Source organism: Narcine bancroftii, chromosome 1, assembly GCF_036971445.1.
Source record: "Narcine bancroftii isolate sNarBan1 chromosome 1, sNarBan1.hap1, whole genome shotgun sequence".
Lineage (NCBI taxonomy): Eukaryota > Metazoa > Chordata > Chondrichthyes > Torpediniformes > Narcinidae > Narcine > Narcine bancroftii.
Window position 1 is genome coordinate 205,283,388 of NC_091469.1, and position 13,711 is coordinate 205,297,098.

The window sequence follows — 13,711 nt, forward strand, 5'->3', positions numbered from 1 at the left end:
TCAACAAGATTTGTGGTACAAACTCTGTTCATCTCTTCATACCTGCTAAGTATCCTTAGTCTTGTTTTTACTTCAGATTTTCAGCATTTGCAATTCTTTTGCTTTTCATGGAACTCTATTTCAGCAGGAGAGCAGGACTTGCTTCCATTATTAATTATCCAGTCACAGGTGAAGAATCATCTGCAAAGCTTCTACTCATGGTCTGATATTGCTACCTCTTCAGAATCCTTGCATCTTCTGATGCGTCATCTACATGTTTAAGATTCAATTTATTGTCAGATAATAAAGACAGTGCAATATCATATGAAATTTGTTTCCGTTTGCCATAAGACAGACAGATTCGCTGTTGGCAGAGATTGCCTGATGCAACATTTAGTCAGAAAAAAAAGAAGCAAAATAGTCAAGGTGTGTCAATGGATTCATCTCCAATGCTCCTGCAGCCACATGGAGTCCAGACCAGCAGCCCAAGCTCCAGATCCCAACCTCCAACCCGATCAGGAACCCTTCAGCGCCATTGGCACCCACTTGCATCCCAGTTCTGACACTTGGTACCCTTGCAGGCAGTCTTGAGCCAGTCTCTAGCAGTCCGCAGCTTGGTGGGAATCCTTCGACTGAAGTCGTCTGCAGCCTGAATGGATTCCTCGCCTCTAGTCATCATCACCCAGTGTGTTCTTCAGCTTCAGTGCCCCTTATTGGTTCACCGCCATGGTCACCATGCCATGGGTTGTCTCCTTTGCTTCTCCTTCTCAAATAGGGGAGGTCTCCCCGCTTTCTGATGCCCTGTGCCAGTCCTCTGCTTCCCCGGAGTCTGCAAGGGAGGTTTACCCACCTCCCACCACCCCACAAAAAAAAAACCAAGAAGTTGATGTGGCCATGCTGGCACTAGAAGAGGGAGACAAAAAGTGGATGTGTTCACAGAGTTTCAGACTTGGTCCTCAAAGATAAATAGGAAATGGCTATCAGTATCAGTAAATCAGAATTCCTCCACATTAGACCTAAAATGAATACACATGGTGCTTCCAATTATGGAAAACAAAATGATGAAAATCAGTAGGTCCACAGCAACTTCCCTTGATAATAATGGATTGGAATCACTTTATGCACACTCCCAAGCTCCACTCGTCAGGACAAAAAAATGGGACAATAAATGGGACAAAATAAATACAAACTAAAAGAAAGAAAAACCCACACAAAAAAAATCAAAACCAATATTTACAGTGTTCAATTAAAATGTCATGGATTAGTCCAGAAAATAATCAAATGGCTTGTTGGCCTTTATATTTAAGACAGGTAAAATTATGCTGCAGATCCCAAAGGAGTGGACGCACCTGCAGTATTCAGGGAGAGATACCGGGAAGATGCTGGAAATACTCAACATGGTCAGGCAATATCTGTGCAGAAACAGAATTCATGTTTAGATAATCAATCTTTTCAATTTGTGTCCAAAAGGAGAGGTATCAAAATCGGAACCCCGTTTGTTTCTACAGAAGCTGGTTGTAAAACACATTTCCCTGCGTCTGTATCATTTTGGTTTTGGCTCACTTTGTGTGCCTTGTATTGGCACAGGACTTCAACACAGAAAGACACCTGATGCTCAGCACCAAACCACAAGGAACAATTAAAGAAACTGGAATTGTATTCCCATGAATTTGGCTGGTTTGAATCAAGTTTTTAAGATATTACGAGGAATTTAAAGCGTAGATTTTGAGGAACTAATTCCAAAAGTTGTGGATGTGAATAGGGACATGCTCAAAAATGTAGAGCCACATTACGTGGTTGAATGGGAGGAAACACACACTTGAAAAGGATGTTAAGACATCTGGAACTCAATTTGACCAATGATCATTGATTTTAGGCCATTGTTACATTTAAAATCTGCGATAAATCATTTTTAAAAATTTTGAGGATATAGGCCAAGATCAGACAGAAGTTGAAAAATAGAATGGGCTCAAAGTGTTAAACATCCACTTCCTCCTCCTGTGCTCAGCCCTGTATGAAGGTGGTATACATTATTATCTCACAGCAGTTGGGGTCCTGCAGTAGCTGTTTCTCTCACAGTGTCACCCACATGCCCAGACCACACACCAGAAAGAGCAGGAGAGTGGCTGACATTTTTCTTAACCAGATGGTAACTCTCGCTATTCAGATGATGAAAGCCTCAGTTAAATGTGAAAGGAAAGGAATGGGTGGACACGCCCACAATTTATCACACAACCTATACACTCAAATTATTTCACAGCAACCAATCCAGATGACATGAACCTTTGGAGCATCACTAAGTGAATAGTCTAACACCTTTTGAAATCAAAGCAAATACTCCTGAATGAGATGGTATAGAACACAGAATTGTAATACAGGAACAGTCCCTTCAGCCCACGTGGCTGTGCTGAACTAAAACTTTGCTACTTGCTTATTCCTGTTAGGTTAAAAGGAGGGGCAAAAGGTTTGAGAGAGCCGTGGTTTTCAAGGAATATTGGAAACTTGGTTCGAAGAAAAAGGGAGGCGTACATTAGATATAAGAAGCATGGAGTTAAGGAGATGTTTGAAAGATACATTGAATGTAAGAGGAATCTTAAGAGAGGAATTAGGAAAGCTAAAAGAAGGTACGAGAAAACTATGGCAAGCAGGGTGAAAACTAATCCAAAAGAGTTCTACAAATATGTTAATGGTAAGAGGAAAGCTAGAGACAAAATTGGTCCCTTAGAAAATCAGAGTGGAAAACTGTGTGTGGAACCTAGAGAAATGGGGGAGATACTGAACAGTTTCTTTTCTTCGGTATTCACTCAGGAGAAGGATATTGGGAGATGTGGGATAAAAAAAGCAAATTGGGTAAATATGGGGAATATAGAGATTACAAAAGGTGTAGTTTTAAGGCTTTTGAAGAATATAAAGGTGGATAAGTCTCCGGGACCAGACTGGATCTTCCCCAGGACATTGAGAGTAGTGAAGGAGGAAATAGCAGAGGCTCTGGCGGTGATTTTTCAAATGTCATTAGATATGGGGATAGTGCCGGAGGATTGGCGCATTGCGCATGTGGTTCCGTTATTTAAAAAGGGTTCAAGGAGGAAGCCTGGCAACTATCGGCCTGTAAGTTTGACGTCTGTGGTAGGTAAATTAATGGAGAAAATTCTTAGAGATAGTATTTATAAACATCTGGATAGACAGGGTCTGATCAGGAGCACTCAACATGGATTTGTGGGAGGAAGGTCATGTTTGACCAATCTGATTGAATTTTTTGAAGAGGTGACTAGGAATGTGGATGAGGGTAGCTTAGTGGATGTTGTCTATATGGACTTCAGTAAGGCCTTCGATAAGGTACCACATGGAAGGTTAGTTAGGAAGGTGCAGTCTTTAGGTATAAATTTTAAGATAGTCAAATGGATTGAACATTGGCTGAAAGGGAGAGGCCAGAGAGTGGTAGTGGATAATTGTCTGTCAGGTTGGAGGCCGGTGACCAGTGGTGTGCCTCAAGGATCTGTATTGGGCCCATTGTTGTTTGTTATATACATTAATGATCTAGATGATGGGGTGGTGAATTGGATTAGTAAATATGCAGACGATACTAAGATAGGTGGAATAGTGGATAATGAAGAAGGTTTTCAAGGATTGCAGAGGGATTTGGGCTGCTTAGAAAAGTGGGCTGAAAAATGGCAGATGGAATTTAATGCTGATAAGTGTGAGGTGCTTCATATTGGTAAGAAGAATCAGAATAGGACATATGTGGTAAATGGGAGAGCATTGAGGAATACAGAAGAGCAGAAAGATTTAGGAGTAACGGTACATTGTTCCCTGAAGGTAGAAACTCACGTGAATAGGGTGGTGAAGAAGGCTTTTAGTATGCTGGCCTTTATCAATCATTGCATGGAATATAGGAGTTGGGAGGTGATGTTGAGATTGTATAAGACGTTGGTGCGGCCTAATTTGGAGTTCTGTGTGCAGTTCTGGTCGCCTAATTATAGGAAGGATATGAACAGAGTGGAGAGAGTGCAGAGAAGGTTTACCAGAATGTTGCCTGGGTTTAAGCATCTGGAGTATGGGGAGAGATTGGACAGATTGGGTCTTTATTCTTTGGAGCGTTGAAGATTGAGAGGGGATTTGATAGAAGTATTTAAGATTATGAAAGGGATAGACAGAATGGATGTGGATAGACTATTTCCGTTAAGAGGAGGAAAGATTAAAACAAGAGGACATGAGTTAAGAATTAAGGGGCAGAGGTTTAGAGGTAACATGAGAGGGAACTTCTTTACTCAGAGAGTGGTAGCTGTGTGGAATGATCTTCCGGGAGAAATAGTGGCGGCGGAGTCAATTGTATTATTTAAGAAAAGGTTGGACAGGTATATGGATGAGAAGAAGGTGGAGGGTTATGGGCATTGTGCAGGGAGGTGGGACTAGAAAGGGGTGTTTGGTTTGGTGCGGACTAGAAGGGCCTAATGGCCTGTTTCCGTGCTGTAATTGTTATGTTATGATACATTTCCCTCTATTCCTGCACGTTCATGGGTTTATCTTAAAAACACTACGACTCTGTCTGCTTCCACCAGTATCTCTGGCAGCCCATTCCAGGTACCTATTACTCCCTGTAAACATAAACTTGCCCCACATATCTTTACACCCCTCCCAAAAAAAACAGCCCACACACACCTTATATGCACGTGCTCTCTTTATTTTATAAACTTCGATCAGGCCACTCCTCTGGGTATACCAATACTTTTTATAATATTGCCTTGGTATGAGGATTGGAAGGCAAGCAGGGCACTGAAGCAGAGGTTGCTAGCTTTAAAATATTAATTATTTGCACAATTAATGTTGTATTTAAATCTATATACTTTAATAGCAACTTCTGTGCACTAACAATGCAGTCTTATCTCAAGTGTGAAACATTTAATCTGATGCAAATTCAGACATTTGTTTGAGATTCGCTGGTAGAAAAAGCCAAGGAGCAAGTTACCAAGTATTCATTTTAAATGTCGTATTCCTCTATTGAATTAACCCAGTTGGGTCTCATATGCTTGCAATTCCTTTTAAAATGGCTCCAAAATGTGCCACAAACTCCAGGTATTTTTTCAAGTAGTTTTTTTTTTCCGATGGGATTCAAATTGGATTGGTTAGCAACATTTAATGCACATACAGGGTGAATCAATGTATCATGAAATCCTCATAATGTGCAAAAATAGCTAGTCACTTATTAAATGTTGTGCTTAATTCTACCACAATCTATGCAAGGTTCTGAAAATACCTTTATGCCGGTCAGTTTGAAAGTAATACTCAGTCTCTGCTTCTCATGAGATCAAGCTCAAGTCAAGTGTCTTTGGCTCCCAATAATTTAATCACAAATTAGAGGGCTCTCTCAGACTCTCAAGAATCAGCATTTAGTTTTTAAGGTTTTACAATCACAGCCTAAAGCACCGGGCAAACCAATTCACTAGTTTGCATGTTAATCTTCAGTCCATTTTAAGATATTATTCCCAAATTTCACACTCAGAACTTTCCAATCAGACAAGCAGTTTTATCACAAAAAAATGTTCAAGTCAGATTGAAGCTTTGATGTTTAAGGAATTTTGAGGCACATTAAATCCTTTTGCCATTACCTTATATTTGTGTCAAGATTTTACTGAGTCTTCAGTTCATGTAAGAGAGATGTTTCAATAATAATAGTTAATTTGTCATACACACAAGTAGAATGTACATATGCACTGAGATTCCTACTTGCTGCAGCCAAACAGTACGGTAAAATCCCTGTTATCCAAAATTCAAGCAACCGGCAACCTCAAGTAACAGGCAAAAAATAAATTGCAGAAAATAAATGGGTAAAAATATGGAAGTTTAAGATTACTGTGTCTCCCCGTTATTTCACCTTTCACAAAACATGCAGTCTGGTCTCAAGCAATCAGAAAAACTTGCTTATCCCGCATTTTCCAATCCCCGTAGGTGATGGATACCAGGGGTTTTACTGTATTTTCTTAAAGTAAATTTTAATATATATACATCCAATGACTATAAGAGAGCTAACAAAAGATATATAATCAATATTCAGTTACTGTAGTGTGAGAGCCAAAAAAGTGCAAAGTTCCAGCAAGACTTTTTACAATTTTGATAATTTCTATTAAAAATATCTCTCAATCTTTCCTGCTCCATGGTGAACATGCTTAGTTTATCCACAAAATTGAAGGCTTTCATCCTTCATACTTTTCTAGCTAATCACTGCATTTCTCCTCAGAGCATGATATCCTTTCTAAAGTATTGGGCAAAACTCTAACGGGGTACTAATAGTAATTATAAAAGCTCAATATAACCTAAACTTTCAGTTCGCAAAGGCAATCATCCAGTTTGCATTTTGTTAAAAACAGCTTTGTCAATTCTAAAATCTTCAAAAGCATGTGTTTACTTCACTAGGTTTCTCATTTTCAAGGACTTCTCTGAAATTCTTAATTAGTTTAACAATTCATTGTCATTTGGTCCCATTAATACAGGAATTAATAGTTCCTTAAATTCTTTGTAAAACTCCGGAGGGAAACCATCCTCTCCTGGAGCCTTATTATTTGGTAAAGATATTAGTCTCATAAACTTCTACAACGGTAAAATAGTTTGATAATTCCAATTTTTCATCGATATTTAACTTAGGCAATGTAAACTTGTGATAAGTATTCCTTTTTTTTTCATCCTTTAGAGATTCAGACTGGTATAATTTTTTATATAGTTTCTAGAAAATATTTTATCTGTTGTCTAATAAAGCCACAGAATTCCTTTCTCTTTAAAAGTATTGTATAAATCACCATCTATAACCAATATTCTACTCTTCCTCCAATGCACTTGACATAATCAGATAACACTCTAGCTTGATGTTCAATCTTATAAACTCTAGTTTGTAATTGTGCAGAGACTAGAAACATGTCAATATGCAAATATGTTTTGTGTCTAAAAGAATAAAAGGAATAGTCCCTGTCCTTTGGATGAATTTTTCTCCAACTATCAACAAGGCTCATCTCATTCATAAAATATGTTGCAATCTTAGCTACTTTTTTGTAACAATACCAAAATTAAAATCTCCACCTACTATTATTTTCCCCTTTGCATCTGATAATTGTGTAAATATACCTTGTATAAATTTCCCATCATCTACATTTGATGATAATATATTCATTAATGTCCAATATTTTGAATAAATTTGACAATTAATTATTACATATCTGCTCATTTTATCTATAGTGGTATCCAATATATTAATTGGTAAAGTTTTATGTATTAATATAGCGACCCCTCTAGCTTTAGAGTTGAAAGAAGATGCCAGGGCCCATCCAACCCAATCTCTTCTTAACTTCTCATGCTCTATCTCAGTCAAATTAGTCTCGCAAAAAAAATCTACTTTGACTTTATTCATATATATATATTTTTTCATTTTATTGGGTTCTGTATTCCATTTATATTAATACTAATAAAATTAAAATTTCCTGCCATTAAGTACCATCATTAAATCTTTTGTCCATCCATCATCCTATTCCCACTCCTCTCACTCCCACACAATATTAATAACATATATCACAGTACTCATAGTTAATCCAAGGGTAAGATACAAAGAATAAAGACAGAAAGACAGATTAAAGATAGAAATACCCACCCCCCCACCCCAAGGTGTGTGATGGTGTTACTTCTCTAAAGCCCTGATCTGTCTGGGATGTGATCAAAACCACATATGTGCATATGATTTCACAGCAGTTAGCTCCATATTTCTAACTAGCTCACTCAAAATACCAAACAATCCCATGTTACATTAATATTATACATTCTATTTTTTTTTAATAGATCTTTTAAATATATGTAGGTCATTTATAGGCTAAACTCTCCTCCCCATTTAAACTCTTGGATTTTTTTCAGTTACAGCTAAACTCATTCTGTCAGATAATCCATTCAAGTGTCACCAACCACCTGTTGTTCTTTTTCAGGCAATGAATCGGCATACACCTTCGCCTCATTCGGTTCTGTAAAAATTGTTTTTCCCCTCTGGGACAAAAACTTTCAAAACAACTGGATACCTCAAGAAAAAGGCATAGCCTTTCTTCTATAGGACATCTTTAACGGCATTCAATTCTTTTCTCTTCTTTAACAAATCAAAACATATATCAGGATAGAAAAAAATCTTATTCCCATTATAAATCAAAGATGATTGTCTTTCTTTTGACTGCTTTGCCGCCAGTTCCAAAAGATTCTCCCGTACTTCATTACGAAGAAATTTAACCAGTATCGGACAAGACCTTTGATCAGGCTGTAGCTTTGGTCTCAATGCTCAATGTGCTCTCTCTATCTCCAGGGCCCCTTGAAATTCAGCTGCTCCAAGTGATTCTGGTATCCAATGTTGTAGGAACTTTTTCATGTCTTGACCTTCATCACCTTCTTTTAAACCAACAATCTTGATGTTATTTCTTCTACTAAAATTTTCCAAAATGTCTATCTTGTGCATTAATTGACCCTTTGTTGTAGCTGCTTCAGCTTGTACCTTCCGCATCTGTTCTTTAATACTTTGAATCTCAAACTCGTTCCCTTTAATTTTTTAATCTACGACTTCAAATCTTTTATCCACCTGCTGCATTATTCTTTCAATTTTCTCTCCATTCTTTTTAACTTCATCTATTAATACCACCAAAGACTGTTGAAAATTGTCCAAACATTTTTTCATTTTAACTGTAGAAAAAGAGAATTCTTTGACTTTTTCCTTCTAGGTCCATGCTCAAAACGTGTTTCCTGCTCTTTCCGTTCTTCTTCTGGTCCACTGGAGCTGGAAGCCTCTAAAACCTTTTTAAAAACTGCCTCCTTTCTTTTTGTGTTCTGCACAGCACAGAGCCACTTCTTCACCTGATGCGGTGGCCATTGTCAAGAGAGACCTTGGACAGCTATGTCCAGACTTATCTCCCCTGGGCAATTCCTTACAGACAGCTCCTGGATCTTTCTTTAAGGTAGGCCTTTATCTTCATCTTTCTCCTGTTCTGCTTCTTGTATTGCTGAAACTGCTTTGTCTTTCTTTGGTGGCATTTTGACTTGTTCCATATTCCTTTAAACATTTCTTTCTTCCATTTTTTTGACTTTTTTCCAACTTTCTCGAGGAGAGTAGGGATTTGCAGTCTAACCCCACGTCATCACGTGGCATGCCCCCGTACTTGCTAAATCAAACAAAAACTGAGTGTTTCTGAAGAAGGCATTGAAGAAAATCCAGAAAATACAAAATTAACTGGATGAAGGATTAAAGATGAGGAAAATATTTTAAAGGCAGCAGAAGTGTGTAAGTTAATAACCGAAAGGGTGAAAGAGGCAGAAACCTTCACTACATTTAATTGGGCATTAAGAGCCACGAACTAAAGACCAACAGACTGCATCTGACGTATAATGGGATTAGTTTGGGTAGTTCCTTTTCTGACAATCATGAACACGATTGGCCAAAAGGTCTCTGACAGTGTGAACATTTTTCCAGTGATTTTACATGGGCTCAGACTTTGTAGCTGTATTGTCAACAAAATTATCAGAATTGACAATCAAACTCTGCAAAACCTGAACAAATTGGGAGATTTCTACTGTAAAATTTATTTAAAAAAAATCTACTGGAGGAAATCAGAAGTTTGAGCAGTATCTGTAGGAGTTAGGTTCCAACCTAAAACATTAACAATTCTTTCTCTCCTACTGATGCTGCTCCACCCATTGAGCTCGCCAGCAGATTGTTTTTTGCAGCAGATGCCATTTCAGCTATGGACATTTCAATGTGGAAGTCCCAATTTTATTTTAAAAGAGATTCAGTCTGCTAAGAAAGCATTATTGTTTTGCAGCTTCTTCACAAGAACTGAGTCAAAAAGCATTAAACTACTGGGTTAAGAAAATCCAGAACATACAAAATTAACTGGATGAAGGAATAAAGAGCAGGAAAATACAATGCCCTCCATAAAGTTTTAGATAAAGACACTTTTTTCCTTGACTTGCCCCTGTGCTCCACAGTTTTAAATTTATAATCAAAAAATTAACATGTAATTAAAGTGCACATTCCAATTTTCATTCAAGGTTATTTGTATACATTTTGCTTTGATCACATAGAAATTACAGTACTTTTTACACATAGTGCCCTCATTTCAGGACTCTATAATGTTTGGGACATTTGGCTTCAAAGGTGTTTGTGAGTACTGAGGTATGTTTAATTGCTTCATTGGTGCAGGTATAAGAGAGCTAGGCTTGATTCTAAGCTTTTGATATCCTTTCGTGTCTGTAGTTGCCATTTTTCTACATGAGGACCAGATTGTGTCAATGAAAGTCAAAGCAGCCATTATGAGGCTGGAAAACAGGAATAAAACAGAAAGAGACATCTTCCAAATCTTAGAATTACCAAAACTGTTTGGAACATAATTAAGAAGAAAGAGTGTAGTGGTGAGCTCAGTAATCACGAAGGGTCTGGTATTCCAAGAAAGACCACCACTGCTGATGACGGAAGAGTTCTCATCATGGTGAAGAAAATTCCCCCAAACGTATGTCCAACATACCAGAATCATTCTTTAGGAGGCAGGTGTGGATGTGTCAGTGTGTCAAAGTCCTCAGAAGTCTTCATGAGCATGATTATCCCTTTGCTTCCACAAATGCTGCTCACCTCACTGAGTTCCTCCAGCAGTTTTTGTTTTACAATTGGGGAAGGTTTCAGCAGGAGCCACTGGACATTTCTTTCCTTGCAGCTTTCAACAAGGACAGAAGGTCGTTTCTGATAAAAGGTGCCTTACACTAGATTACTTCACAGCTCGTACATCAATAGGAATTTGAAAAACTGGATTCTGTGCTCAAAAGCTGCCTGGATGTATGTTACATGTAATGTGGCCACACAGTAGAGGGGTGCTACCACATGCTAAGGGAAAGATGAGGACCTGCCCAATAGCACTCACATTTACTGTAATAAAAATGCTTTGAGAGGTTGGTCATGGCTAGAATGAACTTGTACCTAAGAAAAGGCCTGAACCCACTGCATATTTGCCTCCTGCCACAATTGTTCCACAGTAGATGCAATCTCACCGGCTCTCCACTCAGCCCTGGATCATCTGCACAACAGCAATACCGACTGCTTTTAATTGATTACAGGTCAGCTTTTAACTCCATCATCCCCTCAGTACCGGTCAGCATGTTTCAAAATCTGGGCTTCTCCACCTGTCTCTGTAACTGGATCCTTGACTTGCTCATCAGAAGACCAGTCAATGCAGATCTATAACATATCCTCTTCAATGATATAGACGCACCTCAAGGATGTGTGCTTAGCACACTGCTCTACTCTCTCTCTCTCTCTCTCTCTCTCTCTCTCTCTACACCCAGGATTGTGTGGCTGGGCATAACTCAAATACCATTTACAAATTTGCCAATGACATCATGATTGTTGGCAGAATCAGAGACGGCAAGGAAGAAGCATACACAAGTGAGTGGTGTCACAACAAAAACCCTGCACTCAACTTTGGCAAAATCAAGAAATTAACTGAGGATTTCAGGAAGGGGAAACCAGGAAAACACACACCAGTGGAGAGGATAAATAGCTTCAAATTCCTGAAGATCTATCCTGCGGCCATCATGTCAATGCAATCGTGAAAAGAATTTGAGATTTGGTGTGTCACAGAAGACTCTCGCAAATTTCTATAGGTGTTTCGTGGAGAGCATTCTGACTGGTTGTATCATTGTCTGGTATGGAGATGCCAATGCACAGGACAGAAAAAGGTTAGAGAGTTGTGATCTTGGCCAACCCCATCATGAGCATCAGCCTTCACTCCATTAAGGACATCTTTAAGAGGCAGTGCCTCAAGAGAGCAGCTTCTATAATCAAGAATCACCCTCACCGCCGAACCCATGTCCTCTTCTCACTGCTACAATCAGAAAGGAGGTGCAGGAGCCTGAAGACGCACATCTCGCATTACAGAAACAGCTTCTTCCCCTCTGATTTCCTGAATGTACAATGAACCTACAGTGCCCTCCATAACATTTGGGATAAAGACACTTTTTTCCTTTACTTGCCCCTGTGCTCCACAGTTTTAAATTTATAATCAAAAAATTCACATGTAATTAAGTGCACATTCCAATTTTCATTCAAGGTTATTTGTATACATTTTGCTTTGATCACATAGAAATTACAATACTTTTTACACATAGTCCCCTCATATCAGGACTCTATAATGTTTGGAACATTTGGCTTCAAAGGCGTTTGTGAGTACTGAGGTATGTTTAATTGCTTCATTGGTGCAGGTATAAGAGAGCTAGGCTTAATTCTAAGTTTTTGATATCCTTTCGTGTCTGTAGTTGCCATTTTTCTACATGAGGACCAGATTGTGTCAATGAAAGTCAAAGCAGCCATTATGAGGCTGGAAAACAGGAATAAAATAATGAGACATCACCCAAACCTTAGAATTACCAAAACTGTTTAGAACATTATTAAGAAGAAAGTGTAGTGGTGAGCTCAGTAATCACGAAGGGACTGGTATTCCAAGAAAGACCACCACTGCTGATGACGGAAGAGTTCTCATCATGGTGAAGAAAATTCCCAAATATATGTCCCACAGATAAGAAACACTCTTCAGGAGGCAGGTGTGGAAGTGTCAATGACTGCAGAAGACTTCACGAACAGAAATACAGAGGCCACACTGCAAGATGCAAATCACTAGTTAGCCACAGAAACATGGTGGCCATATTAGTTTACTAAGTATTTTTTAAAAACCTGCAGTATTCTGAAAAAAAGATCTTGTGAACAGACAATACCAAGATTAACTTGTATCAAAGTCACAACAAGAGCAAAGTGTGAAGATGTAAAGGAACTGCCCAAGATCCAAAACATACCACTTCAGCTGTCAAACATGGTGGTAGGAGTGTATGGCTGCCATAGGTACTGGCACACTTATCTTCATTGATGATATAACTGTTGATGGTCGTGTAGCAAAATGAATGCTGATGTATATAGAAAAATCTTATCTGCTCAAGTTCAAGCAAATGCCTCCAAACACATTTGATGGTGTTGGAACCAAGGGGTTAAGTAATCATAGAAAATACGCCTATGTACTATTCATTATGTATTCATTAATCCAGTACGATGTAACAATTTACTATTTACTTCAATTATAGTGTTTAAGGGAAATAGGAATTCAATTAAGTAACAGACACAGTATGAAAGTTGGCTGATTATAGTACGTGTAGAATTTGCTGCTTCCAAATATAAAAGAGAGAAAATGTATAAACCAATTTAGTAGGAATGCTAAGTCATGAGGAGGTGTTGAGTAGAACAGAAGACTATGGCTAGACGAGAACAAAGAGTACCATGACTGAGAATGTCGGAGACAAAGAAAATGGATAAACCAATTTAGTAGAAATGCTAAGGCCTAAGGAGGTGTTCAGTAGAACAGAAGACTATGGCCAGACGAGAACAAAGAAATAATTAGAAATATCTGGGGTATGGAATTGACTTCTGATCAAAACAAAAGGAAGTTCTGGCCTTGGGGATTAAGATAGGAGGTCTACACATTGATAAGTGCAGAGCAGGAAATTGCTTGAGATTAATCTTATGCAAGGAATCTAGCAAAGAAAGCCAACTCTTGGTCAATGTAATAAGGTTGATCTATATAAACAGAAGAGACTGGACAATAGGGGTCAGTCTTGGGGAATAGCTCACTGAGCAGGTGACCTATGATCTAACGACTGAACCAGAGCTCTGTTAAGCTTTATTCTTGTGCTG

The 13,711-nt window shown here is 38.5% G+C and overlaps 1 protein-coding gene across 3 annotated transcripts in view; it reads right to left on the minus strand.

Moving 5' to 3' along the window:
- Nucleotides 1–13,711, minus strand: part of zbtb26 (zinc finger and BTB domain containing 26) — an 88,322-nt gene that overhangs the window by 10,738 nt on the left and 63,873 nt on the right. Inside the window, exon 1 of one of the 3 annotated variants that reach the window (XM_069889085.1) lies at nucleotides 1,329–1,493. The exons of 1 other annotated variant lie outside the window; for it this stretch is intronic. The gene's annotated coding sequence lies outside the window, so the exon portion shown is untranslated. Of the gene's footprint in view, nucleotides 1–42; nucleotides 248–1,328; nucleotides 1,494–13,711 lie in introns of those variants that run through there. One more of the 3 variants, XM_069889074.1, reaches the window with a different exon arrangement.